Genomic DNA, 17264 nt, shown 5'->3' with positions numbered 1-17264 from the left:
TATTAAATTGAAATATTGGAAGACTGGATGCCCGGCAGTGCTGCAGGCCCGCTGCTCTGTTTTCTGTTTCAGTCACTTACAAACTGTTTTTTCTCTGATGAGAGCCATTTTAAAGAATAAAATCAGATAGCCCTATTGATTTACAAAAGGGTGGGTGGGGGTGGCAGGCTGTCCAATTACTCTTACTCTAATTTTCACTAGCACTTAACCCTTAGGCTCTACTTCACAGTCTGAGATCCTAAGTGCCTTTAAGAATTTAAACATGCTGGGTGGTGCATGCCTTTAATCCCAGGCTCAGGAGGCAGAGGCAGATCTCTGAGTTCAAGGCCAGCCTGGTCTATGGATGGAGTTCCCGGACAGCCAGGACTACACAGAGAAACCCTGTCTCGAAAAATAAGCAAACAAAACAGGAAAAAGAAAGAGTTTAAGCATAATGTGTATTTGACTTTTTATATGTGACATGATTGCTGTGCTGCACTTCTGGAAATCAGGATAATGGATTAAATGTCACTGGCTGTACTTCAGTGCCCAGGGCAAACTTCTCTGTGTGTCACCTGTACAATCACAGTGGACTCTAGGATCAGAAGGGCCCTGAGTTCAATTCAGTGCTCTGTTGTGCTACCCTTAGATTTTTTGGTTTTAAGCAAGGACCTCTGTACATTCTGTTTGTCTTGGCCCTGCAAGTTATGTCCTGATCTTCATGTTCTATCGAAGTCTGTGACAAAATGAGTGTCTGTCGTATGAGTCAGAAATGTAGATGTTAATCCAGAAAGCATTGGTTGTGAGGTTTACCTTTTCTGGTTTGCTGAGGCACAGAGAGAGGAAAACTAGGCTGTTGGAGATCTGAGTTGCAAAGCTCCTCAGTGCCAGTGTATTTGAAGTTGAATATGCGTAGACTTAAAGATGAAGTCCTCTAATGCGCTCACGACAGCCTCTTGGTTGGATGCAGCTAACAGACTCAGGGGAGTGTGGCAGTAGGAGCTGTCATGGTTTGCAGGAACTCACTCTTCCCCTCCCTAAAATTAACTTGCTACCTTTTCTCTCCTCAGCTCTAATTTCATGTTTTACGGTTATTAAAGCATAGAATAGTTGTCCCTACTGGTGGGGTTGATCACGGACACTCTTCGGCTCATTAGCAGCTAGTTGTAATTGATTCCTTCCTAGCAGCATGTTATACATTGGGTAGCATTTCTAACAGCTTGTTACATAGTGGGCAGCATTTTAATTGAAACACCCTTGCTTTCTGAAGAATACTGTGCAGATATGTGCTCATGCATGGATGAGACTTTACTTTAAAATATATACTTAAGTAATTTAAATTCTGTAATTTGTAGTGAGAGCTAGCACTGTTGCCCAATCAGATTCAAAGTGGGAAGAGAGAGAGAGTGCTTGGCCAAGAGTGTGAGTTGCGGAGCTGGCCTGCCTCGGATTGGACTGAATGCTGCCTGGTTACTTCTCTTTGTATGATTTTGGGCAGGTGATTATGTCATTTTTCTTAGCTTCAGTTTCCTGATCTGTAATGTAGGCAAGCTCCTAAACAAGACCGGTGAGCATTTAATGAATTGAAGTTCTTGGTCTTTAAATAGCGCTCAGTAAAGGTGAAAAAAGTAGACCTTTTTGAATTTTCTTATTTAGAAAGATTTAAAAAGATTTATTTCTGTGTGTATTTTATTGTTTAAAAAGATTTAAAAGGATTTATTTATCTGTGTATATATTTTTTTTAATACATGGTCTCACGTAGGTCAGGCTAGCCACAAACTCCCTGTGTAATGGAAGCTGACATTAAATTCCTGGTCCTATAGCTTCTGCCTCTGGCGTTTTGGCATAATGGACTCTGGACAATTATCTGTATTTATCAAATCCCAAATGAGATCTTACATCATCATTTTCAGAAACATCATGAATGTTTCTGAGCGAGTGAACTTACTTGCATGCAAGTATAAGAATATTATGGAATGAAAGCAAAAGTGGAGGGAAGTGGAGGGAGTTGAAGAGGCCTAATAGACCCCTGACCTCCCCTCTGGGGTTTGATGAAACAGCTGCAGCATCCTGGACAGACAGACAGCACGCTGGGGAACACGCATGCGAGGAGGGGAGTTAGGGGAGTGAAAAAGTGGGAGATTACATGCATGGGGCTGTCAGCTGAGGCCAGATCATGAAGATGTGAACTTAGAGAGGTAGACAGTTAACCAAGAAACCTATTCCAGAAACCATCAGAGCTGAGAGGGAAGACCGTGAAGGATACTATGGAGCGTTTAAGTCCATATAAGCATTGAAAAGGATGCAGTATTTGGGAGATGGCTTGTGTTGATTTTTTTTAAATCTGTCATTTCCTGTTTAGTGTGAAAGACTGTTTATGCCCCATCTCTTGGTAGATTATAGGGAGACATTTAAACCAGACACCAGAGTGTTTAAGAGGATAAAATTCTAATGAATTTCCAAAAGAAGCCTCACAATCCTTTCTTTCCAGTCCTTTCGTTGTAGGCTACAACCACTGGTTTCCATCAGTCCATGGCCCTACTTACTCATACTCTCCCATTTGAATGGGAGCATGTTAGGTTATTTATCATTGTTGCTGCAGAATTCCTTGGGATTTTTAATTCATGATGATTGAAAAATAAGTTAGGTACTGTGTGTGTTTATTAATTCATCCTTACATTTCATTGTCTTATGCCTTAAATACCTTGTATTGCCTTAGTTTATAGGCAGAGAATTAAGTTTCTTAATGCAGGTCACATAGCCTGTGGGTTTTAAGAGTTGAGTTGAGGCCCAGGTAGTCTGAATTTGAGACTAGGTTTCCTCTTCCATGACCACATCACTTGCCTTTTTTATGGATCTGCTGTATCAGTGGGTGAAGCAATACTTGAATTATGGAGACAAGGATGGATTAATATTGTCTTTAAGCAGAGTAGAAAATAAGAGTATAAAAAATGGTCTCAAAACAAAAACAAAACAAAAAAAATTGGTCTCTGTTAATGAAAGTGCCTTTCGTTTTTCTAAGAGAAGTTTCTCTTTTGTTACCACAAATAACCTAACTTCTCAAGCACACTCCTTGGCACATGAGATGCACTGGGAACTGGTTTCCTGGTGGTCAGGGGATTGTCAAGGGAGTTATTCCTTTTGGTGTTGCTCATGGGGTCTTGGTTGCTGGGGCTGGTGTTGGTACCACAGCTGCTTCTCTGGATGATATAAGAGTGGGCTACCATTGATACTGTCAGAAAGCCACTTAGCTTGTGATGTGGGACTGGGCCAACCACCCTTCAATGCCTTGACCTTGGGAAATACCAAAATTTCTAAGTGACAAATAAGTATCTGAATAGACAAAAAGGACACACTTCTTAATGTCTGTTATTTATTTATTTATTTATTTTGGCTCTAACTCTGGCCTTCTGTATCAATTATATAACATGGGGCTTATGGAAGAGTTGTGTCTTCACATCGGACATTGTAGAACTAATTTTCCGATAAAGGAGTACTTTTTAAAAAGTTACTTTATGTTCCATACTTAACAGTGTCCTTAGAAAGCTTTTTATACACACCCAGAAAAGGGCGTTTTTAATCCTATTGTTGCATTATTTGAATAGGTGATTCTTCGGGACCTGTCTCCTCCCTTGAGGACATGGATTCTTTGCACTTTAACATCAGTCACTCCTGTGGAATGGAAGATTCATTTACAGCTTATTGACATAACTTGAGAGTAGTAAAGGCTAAGTGTGTAAGGAACAGAGGAGAATCCTGTCAGGTGTGTCTATTTTGAATCAACTAAATAAAGTTACAGTTGCTAATATTTTAAATGTTACTTTACTGCTCTTACATGGTTAATGTGTATTACATCTTAGTTTCCAGAGCTCAGTGGATTTGAACATGGAGTTTATTTTGTAATAGACAAAATAAGATTTATCACAGTGGCCTCTGAATGATGGGACGCTGTTCCAAGCGTCTGCTGCACGGATTCGGCTTTCATAAAGAGTAATTTGACCTGCAGTAGTGGGCCTGTGCAGGAGATGACTGTGGGCCTAGTTTTGCAGGGAAGGTTTTTGCAGGTACTTCCTGGTTTAAGTCTGAGCTTGGGAGGTAAGATCTAAGGAAGATTCAGCCTCTAAGTTTTAAAACATTAATGAATCAAGGACTAGGATGAATAAATCTCTGAACCTGGTGAAGACGATGATGCTTGGGAAGAAAACAGATGATTTTGTGTTTTTACATAAATAATTCAATAATCATCTTAACTAATTTTGCTTCCCTTCTCTTTATTTTGACTTTTGTCTGATTTAAAAAGGAGCTCAAGGTGACTTGCCTCATAGGTATTTATAAGAGGTTTGTTTTGTTTTCATTCTGCTTCAGTGTAGAAAAAAATACATTGAACACACAGTAGAATTAAAGAGGCAGTATGAGCCACTGAAAGTGCCATTAACCTAGAGTGACAGGATAGGGAGAGACACCTAGAATTGATCAAGATACTTATGTCAAAGAACAGTATGTTGCCTGGTGTGGTGGCACACACCTTTGAGCCAGGGCAGGTGGGTTTCTATGAGGTGAGTTCCAGGACAGTCAGAGCTCCACAGTGAGAGTCTGTCTGAAACAAAACAAAACAACAACTTAAAAGTTATGTACTATGTACTATGCATTATGTACTATGAAACAATGCATAAATGTGTTAACTATTGATATTTATAGATCGGCAATGGTTTACTCAGAGACTTAGGCTCTCCCAGTTGGTTGCCTTTATGACATCACCATAAATGATCAAAGCCCATTTGTCCATTTGTTTGTTTGTTTTTTTATAAGTAGTTTGGGCATAGTAAGATACATTCATATAACTTGAGACTCTTTCATTCATTTCTTCCTGTGTTTTATGCAAATTATTATAAACGCCTTAGTTCCTTAAAATCGAGAGAACATTCTGTTGTTTGCTGGTGAATAAGAAGTTGTTAGAGCGTGCTCTATTTTTACAGCTGCGCTTCAGGGTATCACGTTCTGAAGAGGTCAGCTGGGCATAACCTCATGGGCATGAGACAATTCTGAAAGAACCACAGGCCTGCAACATTGCAGAGTGAAGCCAGAGTGCCGGAGGAGTGCTGAGCCATCTCTGCTCCTCATGCTATGTAGATTTCTCTTAGCAGACTCTGTGTTAAGTACTGAATCCAACCATGAGAGGGTCCTTCCTCCCCTCCCTGCCCACAGGATGTAAGTCCCAGGAGGAGACAGCTAGGAGACAGCATCATGCACTGCCAACTCTGAGCTCACTCTATGCACAGCTAACTAGGAAAGCGAGGAGGAGGGTGAAGGACATTGTTCTTGTTAAAATTGTAGGAAACATCATGGCTTGGTGCTTTTATGAAGCTACATGAGAAGAATTTATTTAGTGGTGACACATGTTAATATTTGGGGTTGTGGCTTAGCTTTGCTGTCTTTACTTTGCACTTCCTTGTATGAAGGTTTGAGGCACACATATCCTGATACTTGTATTGCTGGTTACAAATGTTATTTGCACTTGTTTCTGTGCTTCTTAATATCCCAGTATATTCATGCATGCAAAGTCCCTTACATCCACGGTGTGCACAAGCTTTATATGGAAGTTGTTGACACACTCTGCTTCTGCAGAGTGGGGGTACTCTGTGTGGTTACTTTCCCAGTCACTGCACCAACGTCTGCACTCAGAAACACTTTCAGTTGGGTTGGAGAAAGTAATTGCTTCATTTTGGTGACATAATAGTCCCTTTTTTGTTTATTATAAGAATATTCAGTTTTTCATGTCAAGTAGATTGATAGTTCTAGAGGAGAAAGAATGATACTACTAATAGTAGCACATCACACAGAAAACTATTATTATTTGACTTTTACATATCCATCTAGACTATTAGTATAGAGAAGGGAAAATAATTGACTAATCAGGTTGAAGTTTTGAAATATGTAAGTTAATAGCTGTTTATGGTTGTGTAATTATTAATAATACTGTAATGTAGAAGACACATCTAGTTAAATTACACAAAAGTACTGTTGTTGTAGGCAGGATTAATATTTACTATTGATATATCTTCTGGTAATTCTGCTGTTAGTCCTAAACAGCTGTATAACCAAATCACCACACAGAGACTGGGTTTATTTAGTTAACCTAGAACACAATGCTAGGCAATGGTTACCTCCAAGCCCTCATAGTTTCCTAACATTTAGATTTTCCACATTATACTTGCTTTTAGTGATATCTTTGGTCCAGTCCATCTTAGGTCCAGCCCATCTCTCCATGTAGTTCCAATATCTCTCCTCCAGCTCTCTCTCCAAGCTCTCCTCCTGCCCTTTTCCTCTCACTTGTTTCTTGCCCTCTAGCTCCTCCCCTCTTTGTTGTCCTCTGGCTCCTCCCATTGCATAACACTGTAGCTAGTTGCTTTATTTTGGCCTGTTTACACACAGTTGAGACAGGATGCTTAGAATAAGTATTACAATGCAATATCCAGATTGAAAATGGTGGCGGGGGGAGAAATCAGCATCTGAATGAAAAAGGGTAAGGTGCATACATTTCAAAAGAACATTATACCAACATACTGTGAACAATGTTTATTGTATATTCATGTGCTATGGTAGGAGCTTGGGGGAAATTTAAAGGCATGCCATTTACATCTTTTTAAGGGGGAAAATTGCATTACCGTTTAGACAGATAGAATGTGGTGTCCTCTTTCCACGCATTTATTTACTGTTCTTTATGTTATTTACAAGTGTTTGTCATGTGACTTTTCTGTGCCAGGCATGTAACAGAGCATATAACAGAACAAGATAATTCTGGTTGTAGTTTCAACACTCATTTGTATTATTACAAGTTACACCGAAGCAGTGTGATGAAAGTGAATATTGTGTTTGGACAGAGAATTAAGGGCAGCTTGACAAAGGTAAGAGTGAAGTGAGCTGGTGGCTGCACACAAGCCTTGTGGTGGGTGGAATTATAGATTAAAGACACAAAGAAACACAGCTGTGGCCAGAGTGTCGGGGGCCAGAGAGGTAAAGCTGGGAAGTTGGCTGGATTGGTTCTATCGGGGCTCATAAACCCATGTGAGGATTTTGGTCTAAAAGTTTACCCTAAAATAAATGGAGAGCCATAGATATTGTCGAGATGGGTGATGGAAGGATCATACTTGCATTTTGAAATTTTCTTGGTATATGGCATTAGGGATGTTTTCGGAGTGAATATAGAACTAATCAAGGCCTTTGAAACCCAGTGACTGGATTATTGCACTGGATTAATCCACTGTGAAAACCTAACTGGAATGGTAGAGGAAGATAATATAGCAAGGTGGGAAGATAGGAGAACTTAGAGTGATTTCTATAAGGAGAGTTTTACAGGACTTGTTCGTGAGTTGGTTACAGAGAGAAACGTCCCGAATGCACCCGAGGTATGTGCCTATTGCATTGGAAGAGGTAATGGTGCCATCCACTGGGATAGGGCTCATTAAAGGAAAGAAAGGCTAAGAATTTCTTCATTTTTGGCTTTGACTTTGCTCGGTTTTAGACAGCTTTAAATGACTGAGTAGGCAAGTAGGTCAGTGTCAAGTGACCAAGCTTTATCTGTTGTTATGGAAGAGAGGATGGGTTGAGATAGATAATGGGAGCCAGAAGCCCATTGATGGTGGTGAATGGGAATGCAGGCAGCATGAGAGAGAGTGTGGGGCTGCCCCCAGACACTCCAGCTTTGAAGCTAAATATGAGCTGAGGTCAAAAGACAAATTGGACAATGCTGGCTAGAAAACAGCACTGATGACAAGCCACTGTCGCAGTGCTTAAGTGAGCAGAGATATTCGTTTCTTTACTAAGGCTACTGCAATGAAGTGCCTAAGACAAGGAGGCTGAAACAATAGTTTCCCCACTGGCTTCTTCAGCACCTGAACATATGAGGTAAGGCTGTCAGCAGATCTGAGGTCTTCTGAGGGCTGGGAGGAAGAAAGAGTTCAAGAACTTTCTTCCATATTCTGGTGACAGCTGACAATCATGAACATGCCCTGGCTTGTCATCCCTTTAACTTCTGTCCCTGTCTTCACACATCATTCTCTCTGTGGGTCTCTATCTTCTTAGGGTACCAGGCATGTTGGGTTCACAGCCAACATCTCTCCGGTATGACATCACCTTAATTACATTTGTAATGACATTTTTTAAAGATTTTATTTATTTATTTTATGTACATGAATGATCTGTCTACGTGTACACCTGCACAACAGAAGAGGGCACCAGATCTCATTATAGATGGTTGTGAGCCACCGTGTGGTTGCAGGGAATTGAACTCCAGATCTCTGGAGGAGCAGCCAGTGCTCTTAACTGCTGAGCCATCTCTCCAGCCCTGTAATGACTGTTTCTTAAATAAGGTCACATTCTGGGGGGTCTTGGCATCAAGATGTATATGTGTGTGTGTGTGTGTGTGTGTGTGTGTGTGTGTGTGTGTGTGTATGTGTGTGTGTGTGTGTGTGTGTGTGTGTAGGTAGGTAGGTAGGTAGGTAGATATAGCTTAAGGTAAATTAGGACTCAAAATTTAATTTTGAGAGGATTTCTTCTTATGTAACGGCTATGTGGCATACATGTAGCTTCAGTAGAAGCATAGTTACTATTCTTACACAGGATTATTCTGCCCAGTAAGGTCCAAGTCAAGTGTAATATATAGCAATTGGAAGAAGATAAAATGGAGAGAATAAAATGAAAATTTTTCTTTCCTTTATTTTCGCCTCCTCCTATTCCCCCCTCCTCTTCCTTCTCCTCTTCTTTCTCCTCTTCCTCTTCCCCTTTCTTCACAGAGGACAAAATTCCAAGTTGAGCCTTAATGGATAGGGCTTAGGACTTATATTTCTGGACAGTGGAGGTAGAGAGGTATGGTAGGAGGAGAAAATTCATTTGGTCATCAGTTATTCTGAAACCTTCCTATGTGGTGGGCGGTGTGCCAAGTACTGGAGATGTAGCATGTTTGGATTTGACATCTAGCTTTCCTATATCCATCCCTGCACCCACCACCATCTTTCTATCTGAGACAGGGTCTCTATGCGTTCTCCATGCTGGCCTCAAACTTGTGTGTTTCAGTGATCATTCTTCTGTAGCCTCAAGAGTAGCTAAGTATTTGCTACCACTGTATCCTACATCAACCCTCATTTTAAAGTACAATTTGTGAATAAAAATATCATGATTATCCACTATGATTGTATCCATGATCACAGTCATTAGTTTAATAATAACAGTAATAATGATAATAATAATTAATAGTGACTGAGCATCTTATTCAAGGATGGATATTTTGAATACCTAAGTTTACACATTTAATCTTTATTAAAACTGTATAGTGTAATGTCTCCAGTTATTTCATGAAGCGCTAATAAGGAAGCATAGGCTTTTGGTTATTTTAAAGAAGCCACTGATAGGTAAATGTTGATTTCAGAAATTTAACATATAGATGCGTACGTCTTAGAAGAGGTGAGTAGCCTATGTTTAGTGGCATAAAGCAGTAGTGAAAGGCTGAAATCCGGGAGGCACAGGAGTATGTGCAGGCCGGGCAGTGCCGTACAGTAGTGTACGGTGAAGTCCAGAGAACTACTGGAGGGCTGCAGCAGCCTCAGCTCTTAACACTGACTCCACATCCCTGTGCAGTGTGCCTGCAGGCACGGGAGCAGTTCCTTGCGGCCTTTTAAAAATAGGTACCGACGCATAGATAAGTTCCACACCTGACATTGGGGTTTTGTTTGATAGTTCTCTTGGAGGGAGCATTGCCAGCCCAAGAAATCTAACTTCATTTAAACCACACACAGACACCCAGAAACACAGAAACACACACAGACACATATAGTCACACAGATGCACACTTATGTGTTTTATGTCATTTTTTTGTACAACATAAATTATGTAAAAACATAAATTATGTAAAACATAATAATAGGATTTCTTATGGTTTTTCAGATATGTGTAATGTTATTTCCCCCTCCTTTTTCCAGCTCTTTCTATATTGACTTTGTTCCCAATCCTCAGTTAACACCTCTCCACCCCCTACACACACACACACACACACACACACACACACACACACACACCATAAACCCTTGATACTTTACTGTTTTTTTGTGGCCACTTCAGGTGTAAGGATCAAAGGACCAGGAAATCTGCTGTGACATTTCATAGCAGGGAAGCTTCACCCATGACATCTCAATAGTATGGCCACTTAAACAAGACTTAAACAAGTACAGCATCGATATTAACACAGACATATTAACACAGGACGGTAGACATAGACAAAAAAAACTCCAGGCAACCAAGGAGTGCTGAGAACAGGAGAAATAGCTTTCCTTAGGGATGAGCCTTCTAGTTTGTTATCTGATACCAGCTGGTCAGCCCTGAAGTTATATACATACACATAAGACTAAATGGAGTGAAGAGGTTGTATCTGCCACTGTGAAACAATTACAAAGAGGCCATACATTGGAGAGGGAGAGAGGCATGGGAGGCATTGGAGGGGGTTAGAGAAGGGAGGAAGTGATGTGACGTATCTTTTAATTTCAGAAAGTTAAAAACCTAGGTATTGAAAGCGAGAGTGTTTCGGGGCTCCAATGTGACTGACTTTGGGAGGACGGCGCTGTGCTATGTGCAGGGGGTACCTGCACAGGTGAGGGAGGCTACTGAGGGACTCTGCTGGACCTGCTGAGCAACCAGCAGTGCTCACAGTGAAGAAGGGTGTGAGTAAGCCAAGAGAGGCCGTGTAGGTGGGGGTGGGTCAAGAGTGGGTGACTTCTGGTGGAAAATGATTTACTGTCAGTCCCACTCTAGGTTTCACTTCCTCTGGAGGCTGCGCTTGGTCCCCCCACCCAATTCTTTATCTCAGATCTCTTAGTTGTCATCAGAACTGTGTTGCTTTGGTTTCATTTCCTGTGAAGTTCCCTTCTAAGGTCTAAGGTGACCCTGTAGGTATCTCTAGCTTAAAGACTTGTGGGAAACTGCCTGTGTGTACAGCTGAGCACTGGAAAGTGCACTGTGCTGGCTCAGGTAAAGAAAGAAGGGAGGTTTGGTGTGCTAAGCTTATGCTTCCATTTTAATACTTTCCACCTGGCAGCTCCTGGTGTGGGGTTTTCCCCTCACTGTGCTTAAAAATCAGATAATTGCTCATATTTCAGGTACTTTGGATCTATCCCATTGATACTATTAAGGGACTTTTTTCTTTCTTTCTTTTTTTCTTTTTTTTTTTTTTTCCCCGTGGTGTGGTCTAGAAGCAGCTCTCAGAGTGAAAGTCTTCTCATCTGGATCTTCAAGCTTGAGGTTTGGTGATGATGTAATTGTCTGATTGAGGATCAGAATGTAAACTGTCCTAGGCTATGGAGTTGGGTGCTTTAAGGCACCTAGAGGAGACTTTCTGTCACCCTGCAGGGCCAGGGACAAGTGCTAAATCATGGGTAACAAGACAGTTCTTTAGTGATTAACATGCGTCAAGTACATTTTCATTCTTGCTTCTATAACTTGACTTCTTCTTTAGACATGTAGACTAATGAATGTCTCCATTTAAGCAGTTGCCTTGTATAATGGTCATCAAACTTTACCATGCCTCCTAGGCATCTCTAGTCTGCAACCTCCAGGTTTCTTGTGGACCAGGGGAGCTGTGAACACATCCCAGCACAAAACTGTAGCTTGACTTGTCCTGGTTTTATTTTGTCAATGTGACAAACTAGAGTCACTTGGGAAGAGGGAACTTCAGTTGAGGAATTATCTTCATCACCACATTGGCCAAGGGCTTGTTGGTGGGATAGTTTCTGAATTGCTAATGTTGGAGGCACAGACCCTGTGGGTGGTGTCCTCCCTAGGCCTGTGGGCTAAGCTGTATAAGGAAAGTAACTGAGCAAGCCAGAGGAAGTGAACCAGTTAGCAGTATTGCTCCTAGGTTTCTGCTTCAGTTCCTGACTCCATGTTCCTGCTTGAGTTCTTGTCCTGGCTTCCCCCCATGATAGACTGGGATGTAAAAGTCTAAGTTGAAATAAACCTTTTATTCCCCAAGTTGTGTTTGGTCAAAATGTTTATAACAGCAACAGAAAATGAAGTAGGACGTGTGTGTGTGTGTGTGTGTAACCCAATTGCACTGTTCTTGAGCACAGTCTTATAGATGATTACATCATGTAATAGTGTCTAAAGTTTAGGACATCTTTCTTTTATATCTATATTATGTAGGTTGTTCCAGCATGGGCTGTGACTCTTAATTATTGATTCTATAACCTACCCGTGATGATAGAACTCACTGTTTGGGGGTAGTGTGTTCAAATATGGCTGCTTTGGCCATCTAGAACTAACTTTAGCAGGGTAGAGCAGTGTTCATGCCTATGAATGAGGATGAAATGACCCACAAAAAGAGAACTCTTATGATTTAAAGGGACTAAGGAAGTTTTGAGGAGAAAGACCTGCATTTCTTAGAGCAGCTTGGGAAGGCTTAGTGGAAGGGAGCAAAGCGTATCTTTAAATAAAAACAAAAATGTGTGTATATTTGGATCTGTAGTTGCATTTCCAGAAAGAAAGATACTACACAGCATTGCTCCTCAAACGCCTTTCTGTGATAATGGACATATCCTACATTTGTTCTGGTTGAGATGAGAACCACTCACCTTTTTTAGGTTATTTAAAACCTCATTATTACTGCAACTGAGGAACTATATTTAAAATTTTTTCAATACTGTTTTAGTTTAAAATATAAAGTAAAATGCTATTGGTGGTTCTATATTGGGCTGCAAAGCCCGATGAAAAACATTCAAAAGATTATTATGAATTTGGATAGTTCTAGTGATCATAAATCATAGGCATTTTGGCTGTTTTATTTCATTATAGTTTGCTGCAAAAAATTATGAAAATGTAGCAAGTGGTGAAAAAATGATGAGTAGTCACGTAGGAACACCTTCCACCTTTTATACATAGGCAATGCATACACACAACTTCCATGTGCACATGCAGATGGGCAATCTCACTCATGAAAGTATGAGTGTGGGTGTCTACCTGTCAAATCTCTCTCTTTCTTTGGTGGATTATTAATATGGAGAGAGTGGATAAGTAGGATGGTTTTGGGTGTTTTACTGTTTGGAAGGAGTGAGAGTGACTTAGTGCTTCTTCTACTGGAGGATAAGTCAAGCTGGGCAAAGAATTCACATAGAAGGTAATTTCCATCCCTGACCTACAGTGACTCGCTTAAGGGTTTCAAGTGAGCCTTTGTTTCTTTGCTGTAGAGCAGAGGTAACAGTACTGCCTGTCTGTCTCAAAGGATAATGTATATTTTGTAAAGCTTCTTTTTAGGGTGTTCTGTCTAAGTCAGTATCTTAGCTTTTTGTGATCCTGTGGGACACTTCTTTTTCCCTTTTGTTGACTGTGGTACTGGGAGACATGGCTATACATATTTTCTCCTTGATCTTCAATGTCCTCTGGCAATCTCCGTATCTCTTCAAGACCTACTTGAAAATCTCCCTCTTAAAATTCTGCTCAAGTCTTGCCTGGGAAACTTCTTTTCTGAGTCCTAATAGCACTCTGCCAAGTTTTACTGTGCCCCTTGAATGTGTATGTACCCACCATGCCCTGAAATATCCTGAAATGTTGCTTCTAGATGCTTTTAAGTTTTTTTTTCCTTCTTCTTCTTATGTCTGTGCTTTGTATTGCACTCATTAGAAATGGAAGCTCCCTGGGCAGAGGCTGGCTTTGATCTTTATTTTCTTGAGTTTTTTTAGAATTAATTTTATCCAGTGGCTTGCAGAGCCTGGCCTTCTGTGAAGGCTTCACCGTGATTGTTAAGGAGAGGACAAGGGGCTTCAGGGCTTAGATTTACATCTTTAGGAAATGCTGGATGGCTATTTAGATCAGAGGTCTGGAGCTGGGTTATGGCCAGCGGCCTCAAGAGATGCTTCTAGGACTCAGGTTCAATAACACAGGTGACCTAGGGGGTCTGAGATGGGATGCAAGAATCCTGAATTTTAAGAAGTAAACCAGGTAGTGTGGATGCGGAAGCTCCGAGGGCTGCACTTTGAGAAGTGGTGATAACACCTCTGCTACATGCCTGAGTGGCTTTTGGTGGTAAGGAACGTTGCTGTTAAGACTATGATTCCTTCTTCTTGTCCTCATCTTTTTCCTCCTCCTCTTCTTCCTCCTTCTTCTCTTCTTTCTCTTCCTCTTTTTCCTTCTCCCCTCTCTCCTTCTTTCTCTAACTCTTCTTTCTCAAAGAAGATAGGAGAAGAATTGGAGGAGGATTTGTAGGAGAAACATGTTTACCTGGGCATGGCACTGCATGCCTGTGATCTCAGCACTAGGGCGGTAGAGGTAGGAAAAGGTACATTTCGAGGCCAATTTTAGCCTCGAAAGTTTGAGACCAGCCTGGGCTACATGACATCCTGTCTCAGAAAAATCCAAACCAAACAATCTGTTTAAATTATCATTAAGTGCCAGCCAGTTTCAGCAGAACACTGGGCTGTCACATCAGAAAGGACTACGTGAGCATAAGACGGTTTCTCAAACCACAGTGATCTAAGGCGCCTCCTGAACCTTTGCTCAGTTTCTTTGTCTTTACTCCAGGATCAGTTTCCACAGGCTTCATGATCTGATCCTGTGGAGGTGGTTAGAGAAGTGTATGCAAAGTAGTCGGAAAGAGTACCACTGGCAGCAGATGGTACATTGGTTGCAAAGTAACCAGTGACAGAAAGTAAGAAATAAAAATCAGAAACGACATTAAGAAATAAGAAGCAAGGCATTTAGAAGAAAGAACAAAATATTAGCTGTATGGAGTAACTGAGGAATGACGAGACCAGCAAAAGTGTGAAGGGTCCCTTGTGCTGGCTCCAGTAGATAGAGGTACTCTGTTGCCGAATTCCCAGACCATAATGGAGATGTGGCTCATGGGAGAGGCATTATAGGAATCTTGTAGCAAATTGAAATAAACAACTAGAAAAAATAAACAAATACATGGGTTGGAGATGGTCATCTACATCCACATTAAAGACCTGGAGAAATTTCTGACTAAAAAGATGGGCAAGTACTTTTTGCATTTTAGTCCATAAGATTGCAAGTATTTCAGTACGTGCATGTTTAGTACCTTGTTCATTCTTAGATGCTCATTGGTATTGCTCTTCTCCCACCTGAGTTGTTTATATTTAAATTGTCTTAAAATGCATAGGATATACTTTTTAGATTACAGTTCCCCATGTATGTAGCTGAAATACTAAAGCATTTTGAATCCATATTCAATATACAACATACTTATCTTACGAAACACAGCTTATTTTAACGTCCTCAAAGAAGTTTAGATAATATTTTTGCATATAGAGCTAAAGATGCGTTTTTTTACATAGCTAATGTAGGATCATATTTTATGTGGCTAATTATCTTTTAATAGATCACAATGATTTCCCTGGAGCATGGTACATCTATCAAAAGTAGATCTTTTAGCATACATACTAATTGGAAAAACTCACACCAATGCTAGCACATACATAGGCTCCACATAGCAAAGAAAACCAGGGCTGGTCTTGAACATTTAGGCTCAAGTACTCCTTTCTCAGCTTCTTGACTAGCTGGGGCTACAGGTGTGTGCTAACACACCTGCTGAAAAATTGCTTCAAATATTGTGTAAATAGGCTAGGTTGTTTTGGGTTACTTTGCTCTTCATTGCAAAATTATGTTGTCAGGTCGTTATAGAACTTGGAGTTTATTTTTGTCAGAGAGAGGAAGGAAGAGGTAAGAGATCTTTTACTGTAGGTACACAATTAGGTCTTAGTGAAAATCTTGAAATAGGTAGAGCATTTTCCTTATAGTAACATCTTACCAGTTAGACTTGAATTGACTCACTGTCCAGGAAGGACCCCATTACTTAGCTCTAGGTCTCGTGGTGCTGTATTTTATTTTATTCAAAACTGCATGTTCAAACTTGCCTCATTCCTGAATGAATAATTTCTTTTCCTTTCTGATCAAAAACCACAGTGACAGCTAAGAACAATCTAAGTGCCTGGCCTGATTCTGGCAATGGTCTAGGAATGATACAGAAAGAATAGTGATTGGTGTTATTTGCATTCTCAGAGACTATGTAAGCTAGTATCATGATGCATGCACAAGGAACTCAATATAATGAAAGACAAAATGGGAGGCATAAGAGAACTGCAAGTTCATAGATAAAGATCAAGGCCAGTTACAGGAAGGAAGCGGGCAAGATTCTACGGAAGATATAGGCCTTGAAGTATAGTTAACATCTTTGGAAGGAAAAATAGGGCTGGAAGATGGCATCTCTAGAGAGTGAATATTAGAGATAAAATTAGGATCACTTTTTAGGACTGAATAAGAGCTAGGCATCACTGACTTTCTCAGAGCACCCTTCATACTGACTGCCCTATGATCTCCCCAGTGTCCTGAATGAAGAGAAACATGCAGGGTTCTGACCAGGGAATAGGCTGGAGTGCTGTATATACTAGTGGACCTTCAGTGAAGTTCATGGGACTTAAAGACCCTTAATGCCTCTGAACTTAGTGCTTCTGGGATTGAACTTCCTTGGAAAGAGGAAGCTGAAGGAAGCTGAAGAGACCAGAGCAACTAAGAATTTCGGAAGATTAAGGATAAGTTAACAGTATAAATGAACTGAGATCTTACTAGGCTCCAGATGTGTTTAGAAGGATTCACTAAAGCCATCAAAATGAAGCCTGAGGAATATATCAAACTGGTGCTCTTGGGGAGAATGCAAGTCTCATGTCAAGCCAGATATAGCATTTACTTTCACCTTAGTCCCATATTTTTTCTTTCTGTCCTACACAAAGGCCTCATTCCTCCGATTTCTTACGTAACAACAGAGCTTTATTAAATGAAGATCCCAGCCTCCAACTTTTGTTGCATGTTTCTGTCTCTGTCAACTGCTTTCCACCTGGACTTTAGCAAACATACTTTTGTGGATTGGTCCTGATTGGTTCTCTCATGTGTTGATCACAGCTATTTACTTTTGGTTTGTAGTTTCCTGTAGTTCCTGTTCATGAATCAGAAGCCTAAGAAGGTTTGCTGACATGTAGTTGGAACATGATAAGGGCAGCAAAATAACAAAGATTAAATTCTGAAGATGAGCATGGAAATCCATCCACCCATTCGTCCATCCACTCACACACCTACACATACACCTACCAATCCATTCATCTATCTACCCACCCACCCATCCATTCAGCCACCCACCCATGCACCCATCCATCCTCCTACTCACCCACCCATTCATCCCTATCCATTCCCCCATCCATCCATCCATCCATCCATCCATCCATCCATCCATCCATCCA

The 17264-nt window shown here is 40.7% G+C and overlaps 1 protein-coding gene across 5 annotated transcripts in view; it reads left to right on the top strand.

The window, feature by feature from the left end:
- The window catches only part of Hivep2 (HIVEP zinc finger 2), a 197219-nt gene that overhangs the window by 19082 nt on the left and 160873 nt on the right, over positions 1-17264 (top strand). Inside the window, exon 1 of one of the 5 annotated variants that reach the window (XM_055627706.1) lies at positions 3691-3742. The exons of the other annotated variants lie outside the window; for them this stretch is intronic. The gene's annotated coding sequence lies outside the window, so the exon portion shown is untranslated. Of the gene's footprint in view, positions 1-3690; positions 3743-17264 lie in introns of those variants that run through there. 5 annotated transcript variants of the gene reach the window in all.

Source organism: Psammomys obesus, unplaced genomic scaffold, assembly GCF_907164565.1.
Source record: "Psammomys obesus unplaced genomic scaffold, mPsaObe1.curated_primary_1811, whole genome shotgun sequence".
Lineage (NCBI taxonomy): Eukaryota > Metazoa > Chordata > Mammalia > Rodentia > Muridae > Psammomys > Psammomys obesus.
Note: the sequence above shows the minus strand (reverse complement) of the source record. Positions and strands in the feature narration are given on the sequence as shown.